Source organism: Macrotis lagotis, chromosome 2 (genome assembly GCF_037893015.1).
Source record: "Macrotis lagotis isolate mMagLag1 chromosome 2, bilby.v1.9.chrom.fasta, whole genome shotgun sequence".
In the NCBI taxonomy this organism is placed as follows: Eukaryota; Metazoa; Chordata; class Mammalia; order Peramelemorphia; family Peramelidae; genus Macrotis; species Macrotis lagotis.
Genome location: NC_133659.1, coordinates 131113527 through 131128095, shown reverse-complemented (window position 1 = coordinate 131128095; position 14569 = coordinate 131113527).

The window sequence follows — 14569 nt, the reverse complement described above, 5'->3', positions numbered from 1 at the left end:
TACAAGTTCATACCTGGAAAAGCAAGCATTGTGCAAAAAAAAAAACCATACAAACCTGAAACATCTTTTTTTATATCCATTTAATAATTAATCAATCTTTACAATGATTATATTAAGTGTATAGGTGGTGGGGAAGGGAGTTAAAATCACCTTCCCTTTTCATAAATAGAGATGTAATACAAAATGACTACAAGATAGATCTGGGAGAGAGGACACTAGCAGACTGAGGGATGAGAAAATATTTCATATAGGAGCAGGTATTTGAGTTGAACCTTAGAGGAAAGCAGAAGTGGAGGTGAGGAGGGAATGAATTATAGGCATTGGGCAGTCAGTGCAAAGTCCCTGAGAAAGGAAATGGATCATCATTTATAGAACAGCGTCAGCTTGGATAGACTGAAAAATGTGTGGAGGGTATGCTATGTAAGACAACTGAAAAGGTAAGAAAGATCTAGAAAATGAAGAGCTTTACAAAGTGATAAATAAGTGTCTGTTTTTGATTGTAGGGGTAATAGAGAGCCATTGGAGTATACTGAAGGAGGATGCTGGGGGAAGGCATAATCTGATTTAGATATGCACTTTAATGTAATCGTTCTGGTGGCTATATGAATGATGGCTTAACATGGAGAGACTCTTGAGGTAGGGACCAATAGAAGGTTTTTTCAGTAGTTCAGGTGAAAGAGTGAGGGTCTGAACTTGTGTGGTACCCCTCTGAGGAGAGAGGAAAAAAATATTTTATTTATTTATTTATTTTATATCATTACAATAATCTTGTTGTGAGAGTAATCATTAACCTCCCTCCCCCCCAAAAAAGATAAGAAACCTCAAGAATAGTGAGAGAGAGAGAGAGAGAGAGAGAGAGAGAGAGAGAGAGAGAGAGAGAGAAAGTTTACTTCAGTTTGTGTTCATATTCCAATGGCTCTCTCTCTGGGATGAGTTGCCTTCCCCATCATAAGTCCACCAGAGAAGTTACTTCAATATTTTTCCCACAGTTGCTATCACTAGCTGTATTTTCCTCCACTCTTTTCCTCCCCACTCTCATCTATTCCATTCACTCTCTCCTTTCATCCTGTCCCTGTTCAGAAATGTGTTGTATCAGAGTACCCTCTCCCTTGATCTTCCCTCTCTTCTATCACCTACTCCCCCTTCCCTCCCCTGTTCCCCCTTACCCAATCCCTTTCCTCTCATTTTTCTCTAGGGTAAGATAGATTTCTATATCCTATTAAGTGTGCGTTATTTCCTTTCCAAGTCATTTTTTTTAGGTTTTTTCAAGGCAAATGGGGTTAAGTGGCTTGTCCAAGGCCACACAGCTAGGTAATTATTAAGTGTCTGAGACCGGATTTGAACCCAGGTACTCCTGACTCCAAGGCTGGTACTTTATCCACTACACCACCTAGCCGCCCCTCCAAGTCATTTCTGATGAGAATGAAGGCTCACTCATTCCCCCTTGCCTTCTCCCATTCCACTCCATTGTCAAAGCTTTTTCTGAACTCTTACATGAAATATCTTAGCCCCTTCTTCCTTTCCTTTCTCTTCCTCCCAGTACTTTCCTTTATCGCCCATTGACTCCATCTTTTTACTATGCCATTACATTCAGTGACTTTCTGTGCCTTGTTGTCTATATATGCTCCTTCTAACTGCTCTTATAAATGAGAAAGTTCATGAGTTACCAGTATCTTCTTCCCATGCAGGAATACAGCAGTTCAACATCATTAAGTTCCTCATAATTAGTCTTCTTGTCCACCCCATCTATGGTTCTCCTGAGTCCTGTACTTGGAGATCATCACTTGGAGATCTGTTCATCTCTGGTTATTTCAATAGGAAAGTTTGAAAGACCCCTCTTTCATTGAAAGTCCATCTTTCACTGGATAGTTGATTCTCAGTTGTAATCCAAGCTCTTTTGCCTTCTGGAATATCATATTTCAAGCCCTATGAGCCCTTAATGTAGATGCTGCCAGATCCTGTGTAATCCTGACTACAGAGCCACAGTAGTTGAATTGCTTGTTTGTGGCAGCTTTTAGTATTCTCTCTTTGACTTGAGAATTTTGGAGTTTGGCTATAATATTCCTGGAAGTTTTTCTTTCAGGATCTCTTTCAGGAGGTGATTGGTGAATTCCCTCAATTTCTATTTTTACCCTCTGCTTCTAGGATCTCAGGGCAATTTTGCTGTATTGTTTCTTGAAAAATGAAGTCTAGGCTCTTTTCCTGTTCATGACTTTCAGGTATCCCATTAATTTTTAAATTATTTCTCCTGGATCTGTTTTCTAAGTTAGTTGTTTTCCCAATGAGATATTTCACATTTTCTTCTGATTTTTTTGGATATAGTTTTATTTCTTCCTAAGTTCTTGTAAAGTCATCAGCTTCCTTTAGGTCCATTCTGCATTTGAAGGAGTTATTTTCTTCATAGAGTTTTTTTAATCTCCTTTTCAAGCTGGCCAATTCTGCTTTTTAAGGCATTCTTCTCATTTGCTTTTTGTGTTGCTTTTTCCATTTGGCCTAAACTGGTTTTTAACATATTATTTTCTTCAGCATTTTTTGTATTTCTTTTACCAAGTTACTGACTTTGTTTTCATGATTTATCTGCATCACTCTCATTTCTGCTCCCAATTTTTCCTCCACCTCCCTAAATTGCTTTTCAAAGTCTTTTTTTGAGCTCATCTATAGCCTGAACCCATTTTCTATTTTTCTTGGAGGTTTTTGGATATAGAAGCTTCGATTTTGTCATCATCTGAGCATGTATTTTGATTCTCCATAGGGCCAAAGTAATTTTCTATGGTCAGATTCTTCTTTTTCTATTGTTTGCTCATTTCCTATGACTGATTTACCACACTTTCAAGGCCTTGGAAGGTTTGGGGGGACACCCCACAGGGACCTTAATTTCTCCAAAGTCTTATGAGAGGCTCTGACTGCTCTCTTGCCTCTGCTCTGACATGTGGATGACTACAGGCTCTCCCCTCTGCCCTGAAGCTGTGAGGAGGGTCCCTGCTCAGCTATGATGGTGAAACCAGGATCTAAATGTAGGCAAACAGCTGAGTCCTGCCCCAGGGAGAGCAGAGAGACCTCTGTAGTCTCCCCCTATTCCTGTCTGTAGGCTGCGCTCTAGACAGAGAGCAGAGAGACCTCTGTAGTCTGGGCATGCAGGCTGGCTTCCTTGATTCCCACTGCAGTCTCTCACCACATGGCTGCTCTGAGGTTCTCTGCACTCGCTTTGGTGAGTCAGAGTTCTCTCACCACCCCTTCCTGCTGTCCCAGATGATCCCTAGGCCAAGAGGTCTGGAAACTGCTCCCTCTGCCATGGACTCAGGTGCCTGTCCTGGCTCTGCTGTGCCACGGCTGTGGCTGCCCTGTAACTTTTTCCAACCCCCAGTCCTGGTGGAACAGACCTTTCCTGCAGAACTTCTAAGTTGTCTTGGACTGGGAAATTGTATCACTCAGTCTTTCTATTGGTTCTGCCCTCTCCATTTTGGCTAGAGTCATAATTTGACAGCTTTTGGAGTTTTGGGGGGACTGAGATTCCAGAAATTCCTGTCTTCACACCTGAGAGGAAAAGATCTTTGAGAGATACTGTGGAAATAGAAATGATAAGATTTGGCAGCTGATTGGATATGTGAAGGAAATGAGAGTGAGGAGCTGAGGATAACTCTGAGGCTGTGAACCTAGATGACTGGGACAGCAATAGTGATGCCTTTGGAAGAAGGGTAAGTATTTTTGAGGAGAAAGAAAATGAGTTCTATGTTTGGACATGTTGCATTTAGGATGCCCACAGGACAGTCAGGGTGAAATGTCCCATAGGCAGTTAGGGCTAGATCTATGGATCTGAGTGTCAACAGATAAAGAGTGAACCATGGGAGCTGGTGAGATCACCAAATAAAGAATGTGAAAAGAAAAGAAAAGAGAGCTAGGATAGGGTATCTTAAATAGGTAAGCCATGAATGAATTACCAACAAAGTCTGAGAAGTAGTAGTCAGATAAGTAGGAATTTTATCACTTAAATCTTATGTGTAAGACTTAATATTACAGAAATTATATATCTATATATAAATTTTATATTATATAAATAAATAACATTACACAAATTTAAGTATAAACTCCTTGAGGGTAGGGCCTGGGTTGCTAAACCCCCTCAAGCCCAATCACTAAGTACCTAGTATACTTACTCAATATTTATTCAATAAACAATTATTGAATGCTTAATGAATACAGAGATAAATTATTTTGCTATGGTGCATGTATACAATGGGTACTTAGTAACTATCCATTGAAATATCAGCCCTCTTTTCTTCTACTTCTATATCAGAGGTTCTTAACTTAGAGGCCTGTGAACTTTTAAAAATATTATAACTATAATTCAATAAAATTGTTCTCCTTTGTAGTGCTATGTGTTTTATGCATTTAAAAACATTCTGATGAGGAGTTTACTTATTTCCCTAAATTGCCAAAGGGGTCCATGACACAGAAAAGTTAAGAGCTCCTGCTTCATATTATTTCTCTTGGAGATCTCATCAGTTCCACTGAGTTTAATTCAATTTTTCTGCAAATGACTCTCAGATTTATTTAGCCCTACCTTCACTCTTGACTTACAATATCATATTATCACCTGTCCCTTGAACATATTGAATTCTATATCCCATAGTAAAAATTTTCAAATTCAATATGTCCAAAACAGAACTCATTATTTTTTCCCACAAATTCTTCTCTTTTGGCCTTCATTATCACTGGTTTTTTATAGTATTTTATTTTTTCCCAATTACATATAAAGACAATTTTAACTTCTATTTTTTAAATATTTGAGTTCTAAAATTTCCCTTCACTCCTTCACCTTTATCCTTTCTAAAATGCTAAGCAATTTGATTTATATATATATATATATGTATGTATATGTACAATTATATAAAATATTTCCATATTAGTTATGTTACAAAAGAAGAAACAGATCAAAAGAAAAAGAAATAAGGTGAAAAATAATATGCTTCAGTCTGCAGTCAGACTCCATCAGTTCTTTCTCTGAATGTGGCTAATATTTTTCATCATGAGTCCTTTGGAAATACCTTGCTTCACTCTGTTGCTGAGAAGAGCTCTCATTCATAGTTGTATCAGTTCTACAATATTGCTGTTTCTGTGAACAATGTTCTCCTGTTTCTGCTCACTTCTCTTTGTATCAGTTCATGTTAAGTCTTTCAGAGTTTTCTGAAATCTGCCTCCTCTTGTGTCTTTTAGCATAGTAGTATTCCATTACATTCATATACTAAAATTTGGTCAAGAATTCTCCAATTCTCTACCACCACAAAATACTTTATATACTTTTTTATATACAAAATTCTCTAGTTTTTTTTTTTAAACAAATAGATCTTTTTCCCTTTATAAAAAAAAATCTCTTTGGGATACAGACCTGAAAGTGGTGTTTTTGAATAAAAGAGGGCACAAAGTTTGACTGCCCTTTGGGCATAGTTCCAAATAGCTCTCCAGAATGGATGGATCAGTTCACGACTTCACCAACATCTTCACCATCATTGTGGAGAGCACCATCAGCCTCCCAGTCACCAAAGTTCCCAACTTAACAACTTTAAAACATTGGGTGTTGTTGTTTTTGCAAGGCAATGGGGTAACTTATCCAAGGTCACACAGTTAGGTAAAGAGTAAGTGTCTGAGGTTAGATTTGAACTCAGGTCCTCCTGACTCCAGGGCCGATGCTCTATCCACTGAGCCACCAACAGCCCTTTGGGATCTTAACTCCTCACTCACAATCGGCTCACACATCCAATGTATTTCCAATGCATGTCAAATGCACATCTCTTACATTATGTCCCTTTTCTACTTGTACAGATGGTTCAAGCTCTCACCACCTCTAACCTGGAATATTGTCTATATCAATGGCAACCTTAAAACCATCACTGCTTAACATCAAAAGAGAGCACAATGTGTGAAAGACAGTGAAGGGCCAAACCTCCCTGGAGTCAAGCCTGTGTTTTGAGATGTGTCAGGAAATAAGATTGGATAGACAAGTAGGGGCAGATTAAAGATGCAGAGGAATTTGATTAAGTCTGTGGAATGATGAAAAAGAGAAGCCAATGAAGTAAATACATTGCTGGACTTGAAGTCACAAAGACCTGTTTAAATTTTTCTCTGATATTTATTTGGCTACGTGACCACAACTAAATCTGAGTCTTAGTCTGAGTCTTAGTTTTCTCATTTGAAAAGTAGGGATAAAAATATCTGGAATAACTACTTTATAGGGTTGATGTGAGATTCAAATGAGACAATGCAGGTTGTCCCAAAAGTTTTAGTGTCATTTTAAACTTTGATAGCTTAAAATTATCCTAAACCTTTTTGGAAACCATCTATGTGTGTGTGCCTGTGTGTCTGTGTGTCTGCATGTATGTATATAAGCCTGGAATACTACTTTTGTCCATGGAATCATCAAAAATTGAACAACAATAACAACAGCAGCTTATATAAGTTGCTTAGTGAATTTTTAAATGTATATAAATTTTATCATCATCATCATAACAATAATTATTAAAATCACAGCTTTATACTAAGATTCAGGAGTCTTGGAGCCTAGTGCTGGCTTGGCAACTAATGAACTGCTAAGTTTGGACAAGTCTTTTAATTCTCTGGCAGATAAAGGGGTTGGACTAGATAATCTTAAAATTCTATGGTCCTATGAATTCTATGGTAATGAATCTCTCATTACCATATTTGTTCAGAGGAGCAACATCCAGGATGACAGACTATACTGAAATCAAATGTGGTTAGACTGCTCCATCTGCATTTGCATTCACAACCCTCTTCCTGACCCTTTTGGAAGAACTGCAGTCAATTCACATCTGTGGGTTTCCTATCCACATGGGCATCAGTGATCTTTTCTTACAAACAGCTGCTGTGATTTTAGTTTTGCGTTTATTATGACTCACAGTAACCAAACTATCATGGATAACAACAGAATATCATTGTAAATTTGTGATAAAATCAATAACAGGCTGCACATGGACCCAGGTGTCTAAAGAGAAAAATGATAAGAAGACACTTAGCAGGCAGACTTAAGAGAACAAAAGCCTAGCCAGGATTTCCTGCAGCAGAGATTCTTCTACTCTGTACTTGATCCTAAGGATTTATAGTTTTACTGTAGCAAGGAAAAACTCAAGATCAACTGAATTCCTTCCTGCTGTTTCCTCTATGACCAAGTATTTAGAGTTTGGATACAGGATCCAGGTCTTCTTGGATACGACTTGTTACTCAGCAAACCTTCAAGGTTTTTACGGCTTTGTTGACAACAAATCATGTAGTCACCAATTTTAGGTCTCTGGGACCTTCAGTTCTCTCAGTTCTGTTCATCTTCCAACATACATGACAAGTTTCCTTGTAGACTATTTATTAGCTCTGCCTTTCGCTTTCCCTCTTAGTAATGCATTGGCTTGGATTTAATACATAAACAGGACGAGTAATTTCACTGGGTTCATTTCCTGACCATGACCCACCATGAAAAAGAAGTCAGGAAGAATCCTAGCTTATCAGATTTAATCCTAGAAAATATTCTAAAAGTATGGCTATGTGGATTTGTTATTGTTAGCATGGTAGACAGTTTCTTCACTATTATTGCTGTTGTTTTGCAAAGTTATTGAGTCCTCCAACTTTCTGAGAAATAGTTACTTTGTGATGAGAATCTTTGGTATTTTTACTTAGGGGTTTTATAGTAAAACATCTCCCTAGCTTAATATTAATATCTGACTACTGTATCCTAATTTTGCCATACTCCTTGATAGGAAAACATCCATAAATTTTCCTCTCCTATCATTTTACCAAACATTTTAGAGAGAATTAGCAGGATAAGACAAATAGCACACATTCTATCTGATTCTCAGATAAATGAATTGGGACCAATGTTAAATCTTCAGAGAAATATTCTTTATTGATTTATGAAGGGCCATGGTGGAAGACTATCATTGTCACTCTTCCCCCAGAATGTTACAAAAGGGGAATTGGGCTGACTACGTATCCAAAAATTTGTGGGGCAGCTAGGTGGTGCAGTGGATAGAGCACTGGCCCTGGAGTCAGGAGTCCCTAAGTTCAAATCTGGCCTCAGTCACTTAATAATTACCTAGCTGTGTGGCCTTGGGCAAGTCACTTAACCCCAATCCCTTGCAAAAACTAAAAAAAAATTTGTAGTATAGTGAATAGATGACATAAAATATTAGAGATGGAACTAAAATTTTATATCCAACTCTGACAAATACTAGCTATGTGACCCTGAGCAAATCTCTTTTTCTTTTTTAATTTATATTTTATTTTTCCAATTATATGTTATGGAAGTTTTTATCATTCATCCACGTGCATATTTTATAAGTTACATAATTTCCTTTCACTCTTTCTTCCCATCTTCTTCCCCTCAGTGGCAAACAATCTAGTGAATACTGTATATGTACATTTGTGTTTAACGTGTTTACATATTAGTCATTTTCTATATGAGGAATTAGGACTAAGGGAAAAGAAAGAAAACCATGGGATAGAAAAATATAAGAGAAAAGTGAATATCATGTTCATTTTTGATTCTATAGGGTTGGTTTTTTTTTTGTTGTTGTTTTGTTTTGTTTTCTTCATCTGGATGTCGATGGCATTGTCCATAATAGGTCTCCCAGTGTTGCTATTGTTGTTAATGTGTACAGTATTCTCTTGGTTCTGTTCCCTTCACCTGAACAAGTCACTTAAGGTATTCTCTGTATTGGTGGAGAGAAATTCCCCACCAAGATACTGTATTTCTCCTCAAATAAAACCAGGCTTTATATTATTTTTTGCTCCAAAAGGTGCATTAGGGTTTATTTTCAGTGGATGCCCCATTCATTTTTTTTCGTGTTCAACAATTTTTCATGTATAAAAATCTACATGTATTCAAAAACAGTCATGTCATCTTCTGGAACACTGATGACTCCATTTCCTGTAGAACCATTGGCCCTGTCTCTCATATCTAGCAGAAGAGCTCTCCTTCAATGAGACTTCTTGTCCATGTAGCCTGCTTGTTGCATTGGCAACACAGCCATTAGTGATTTTATCCCATGAATTCTTCATGCAAGTCACCACTTCTTGAACACTGGGCTTCACAAAGCTTCCTCTCTGAATATCTCCATTCTATTTTCAATGTACTCAATGATTTTCTTGTGCAAATGGTTCTTGAATGGTTTGTTTATTGCAATATCAAGAATCCAGGGATTGGTGGTCATCCCTGCTGGAATCATTATTTGATCTATTCTCTCAGCAAGGAAGGTCTTCAGGTCTTTGGTGAGGTAAACGCCAGCTGAATCCCAGACCTGCAGATCTCTTTGGCCCCCTCTCAAAACCAGTAGCATCAGCCAATTGACCCACTTCCTTAGAAGTGCTAGTAGTACCAGGCTTTTTCAGTTTCAAGAACATAAATGCCCGAAACACATTCAATCTCATCTTTCTTGCCCTTAGTGATGATTAGATGTGGGGCTGTCTTTCCATTCTGACAGTTATCAAGTGTGTCCATTGTTATCTGTACTCTGATTGCTTATTCAGCAATAAGTTTATTTTCACAGGTTTACCTTTTGTCCAAAGGTGCAGCTTGAGATATTTACAAATAATTCATTATAATTTATATTATAATTTATTTTAAGTATTGTCAACAATATTTATTTAATTATATATTAAAATTATTTTATAATTCAATATGTCTATTGTATGTTATAATAGATGTGCTAAATGCCTTTGACTGATGATCTTAACTTGGGCTTATTTTGGGGGTAGGTTTTATAATTATGAGCATCCTGAAAAATCAAGCTAGGGTTTATTTTCCATATTTTTCTGGGAAATACAGCACATCAATGTCATCACACATCCTGACCCCCCCCCAAAAAAAAACAAACATCTTTTGGCTATGGACATATTACATACTCTTCTGTGCTAACAAGAACATGACTCACACCAAAACATGCTTCCCTGGATACTAAACTTCTCTATGTACAGGCTAGCTTTCCTGGTCATATCATCAAGAAGACAGAGAAATAGACATTTTCTCTGATTGCCTTAACCTCTTGAACCTCTCCAAATCAGAAATGATATGTCAGAGATAAAGCAATGATCTAATAATAATTTCCATGATGTAGGACACCTGAAATCCAAAAGATGCTAAGTGCCGACCAACCAAACAACCAACAAACCCATGCCACTATATGGTAATGAGGATGCACTTTCAATAAAACCCAAACCCACACCTCAGACCTTCCTGCCCTTTATCCACTGTTGTGGAGATCCCAGCTCTGTTCTGCAAAAGTTTGCTTGGGCTTTTAGAGACAGCCAGAACCATATCAGCACTCCAGAGGCAGAAGCTTGTTGGGCCTTTGACAGCCAGTCATCACTTCAGCTGTCCTCTAGGCTTTGGAAGCTTGCTTGGCCATGATGGCAGAGGAAAAGAGAGAAAGGAGAGGGATACTTGTCTGTCTTACCCCCAACATCCTTCTTCCAAAGCCTCAGAGACATCAACTACTGAAATCAACTCTGTAACAGTTACCAGCATGGCAAACTGAACCACCAGTGCTGGGTGAGAGAATGAAGGAACAGAGGGACCAGGACAGGACACCAGAATAGATCACTCTGTGTGTGTGTGTGTGTGTGTGTGTGTGTGGTGTGTTTGGGGGAAAGAATGGAGCTGTGGGAATCTACTGAGGGAAAAGGTTCACATTCAACTGAGGTCAGTTCTGTGCCTCCAGGGCAGATCCGTAGCCTAGTAATCTGTAAATTGCCTTATATTGGAGAAAGCTATATGCTTTGAGATCCAGCTCCCAAGGAAACCACCATAAGAGGGGAGAGGAGTCTGAGAATGAGCAATAGGGGAAAATAAGAGGGGGAAAAACCCTGAAATTACAAAAACAAAAAACCTCAGAAAGAAGAAAAGTCAAAGACCTTGAACTTAAGCAAATGGATCAAGGAAAATTGACAGCATAAGGAAATAAGACCTCTAGATCTAGTGAATAAGTTCAAGCATCTGTAGATTTAGTAAGTGAAGTCAGGTATCTCTGCAAAATAAAGGAATATGATCCAATACTTGATGAGACAGATGATCATGTGGAATTTAAGGACATGGAATGAATACCCTCTGTCCCTGAGTGGTTTAAAAGAGAAATATAAATTATAAGAGTCAAGTTTATATTCAGCATGACCAAATTAATGGGCAAAATAGAATATAAACTCTTTGAGATGAGTCTATACAGTTTTGTAGATAGCTAGGTAGGGAAGTAAGGAGAGTGTTGGCCTTCAAGTCTGGAAAACCTGAGTTCTAATTTTGCCTCAGATACTTTGCCATACTAGCTATGTGACTCTAGGAAAGACACTTAACCTCTTTCTGATTCAATATCCTCATCCATAAAAAGGATAATAACAATACCTCCCTCCCAGGGAGAAAGGATCAAATGATATAAAATATATAAAGTGGTTTGTAAACTTTAAAGTGCTTTATTATCATTATCATTTAATAATTTTATTTATACCCCTTGTTGTAGTACATTTCTTGGAACATAGTAAATGTTTAATAAATTATTTTCATTTACTCATGAAGTTTATTTGTACCTACTTCAGAAATGTCTTTGGTCATTTAGGCCTCATATTGGTTTATACAAATGATTTGGGGAGCAATAAATATATATAGTAAAAGCATGCCTCCTTAAAATTTAAGTAGAATGAGTCTTTCCCAGCTGAATAAAGATTTGTCCTTTTAAAATAAAAACTTTTAAAAATTTTAATAATTTGGACATTTTAATTTAATAATTTTGGATATAAATCTTTGTATATTACATATTTCAGTACCTTTTAAAATAGGGTATATATAAAGGACTTATAATTTCTCTAATGTAGGAACTTAAACTTCATAGTCTGAGAAAGTCTTCATAGTCTGTCAAAAATTTGTAAAAGTGACTTGCCCACAGGCCTTAAAACTCTGTCAGAAGCAGAACTTGATCCATGTCTTTCTGACTCTAAGTCCAATACTTGAGCTACAATACAATATTTCATCTAAATAGACTATATTGTACATAATTTAACCTATTTATGGCAGGCTCATTTTTATTAAAAATCAATTATTTTAGTGTGCTACTAGATTTTATACCTTCAAGGGCTGTTGAGATATACAAGACCATTTTTACTATGTCTTCTGCATTATTGTCTGCTTTTCACAGTTTATCTATTATTTTCCTTGGTGTTATGTCAATTCTCTACTTTCACTAGTCTCTATCTAAGGCAGCACCTCCCTACCTCTTCTAATTTGAAGTTTCTAAGATGCTGCGGGTTTGGAAAACAAATAATCAGGTTTGTTTGAATTATGTGTTTTAGAAGAGCAAATAAGCTTTGAGTGGGAGTCTGAAGGGCCTTCTTGGGAAAAAGTTTATAATTTTAGTACACAAACTCTCTGACAATCACTTTAACTACTCAAAGGTCTTTGCTTTTCTGTGCTACTTCTCAGAGATACTCTGGAATAGTGAGGCTGCATATAAGTGTATTTAAAAAAATAGATTGAGGTTTCTAGATGATTGGTTTCCATGGTCTGATGAGGCTTTTTAGTAATTCAAAAACTGATTCAAAATAAAAATCTGAGTTAGCTGGCTAGTTCACAAGGGACCTACCTGTTAAGAAAGTTTGCATTAGTAAAGCATCTTTTATTCAAAAATTTCAGAGCCTTACAGACATGAACTTTAAACACACTAAGAGGGCAAAGTCTTTTCTATGTTCTTGTGTAAGGATCCAATGAGATAATATATATGTGTGTGTGTGTGTGTGTGTGTGTGTGTGTGTGTACATATATATATATATATATATACACACATATATATATATATATATATATATATATATATATAAAGTGGTTTGCAAAAAAGTATTATATTTTTCATTATTATGGGAAAATGATGCCCACTGAGGGCAGTTTGAGCTCTTTGAGGTTATACAGCAAAGTATTAGTAGACTATCTGAGACTTTAATTCTTTCAGTGTGGGAGCATGTTATGTTGAAAAAATATATTGTTTTCTGCAAGTTTTATTTGTTATTTAGTTGTTTTAAGTTCATTTATAGGGCAGTTAGGAAGAAACTAAAATAAACTGCAACTATAATTGTTCCCTTAGGAAATTTATATTTTGGTCCAAATTTGACACAAAATATTTAGTACTGGGAGGAAAGTAAATTTTTTTAATACTGAAAGAGTTAAGAACCAGAATCACAGCATTTTCAGCATTTTAGATTTGGAAGGGACCTCAGAGACCTTGTTCAACCCATACTTGAGTCAGAAGACCTAGACTCCAGTCTGAGTTCTACAGGCATTTAATGAAATTTCCCTTTAAGCTGACAAATCATTTACAACAATTTTACTTTTTTTTCAGAGTGGACTTTTCTGGACACATGCTAACATTAAAACAAAAAAAAAATACCAGTATTCTTTTGCTATGGAGACCTTCTCTTGACCTACTAGCTCTGCCTTTTGCTACGGGTTGGAGAATGACTGTCAAATATGCCAAGGGGGCATATATTGTCTTCATTTGGGATGTATTTTGTAGAAAATATGTATGTATAAGATTTTTCCCCTCTGCATTTAACTAAATTTGAACTAAAAGCTTAAGAATTCCTAGAGTTCTGGGTTTACATTTTATTCCTGCAGTTTCCTTTTGCAATTACTTGTTCACTTCATCTTCCCCTTCTTTCCTGTCCTTTATAGCCTATCTCAACGTTATAGCTTGTCGTGTATCACATTGCCTTTTACTTCTTCCCTTGGCCTTTAGTATCCTCCTCTAGCCTTGTTAATAGAAGAAGTGTGAAATTCTGTCATAAGAAACAGAATAACTTTGGTTCTTGGTTCTGGCTTAGAGTATTGCTCTTCTCCAGTAGGTTCTTTGTTGTTTCAGGCACTGACTTTGTTGTTCCTAAGTCAATATTGTATTAATTTGGACATTAATGGCATGGACATTTATAAATTTGTTTTCCTTATACCAGACGAGTCAGCTTATGCAACTGACCTTTGCCACCAAAGATAATTATACTAACAATTTTTTTAAAAATTTCTAAAATTATCACATCAGCCCCCTAAACTATTCTTTTTAGTACCTACTGGAAAAGTTTTAATCCATAACTTGAAAATGTCCTCCACAACTGACTGCCACTCTATCCTATATCCTCATCAGATTCATGCCCTCCAAGTAGTCTATGCTCTACCAAATTGATCTATAAGCTTTAAAGTGTGCCACATACTTTTACATCTCTGTACCTAACCTCAATTCTGTCATTTCCTAGACTGTCCTCTCCCTTTTCTTCATCTCTGCCTATTGAAATTGTTTTTTAAGACTCAGGTCAAACAATACCTCCTCTTTGAAGAACTTCTGATCCTTCCTGTCCCTGATGATCTTCCTCCTCTGCCTCCCACCACTCACTCTGAATGGCATCTGCACTTCTTTTACACACTCTTCTGTCCTATTTTTATTTTAGTTACTGTGTGTCCTATTGCTCTTAGCAGGGACTGTTCTTTGACTCCTTCCTTCACATACTCACTCAGTGGTTTATACACAAGATGCTTAAATAATAGAAT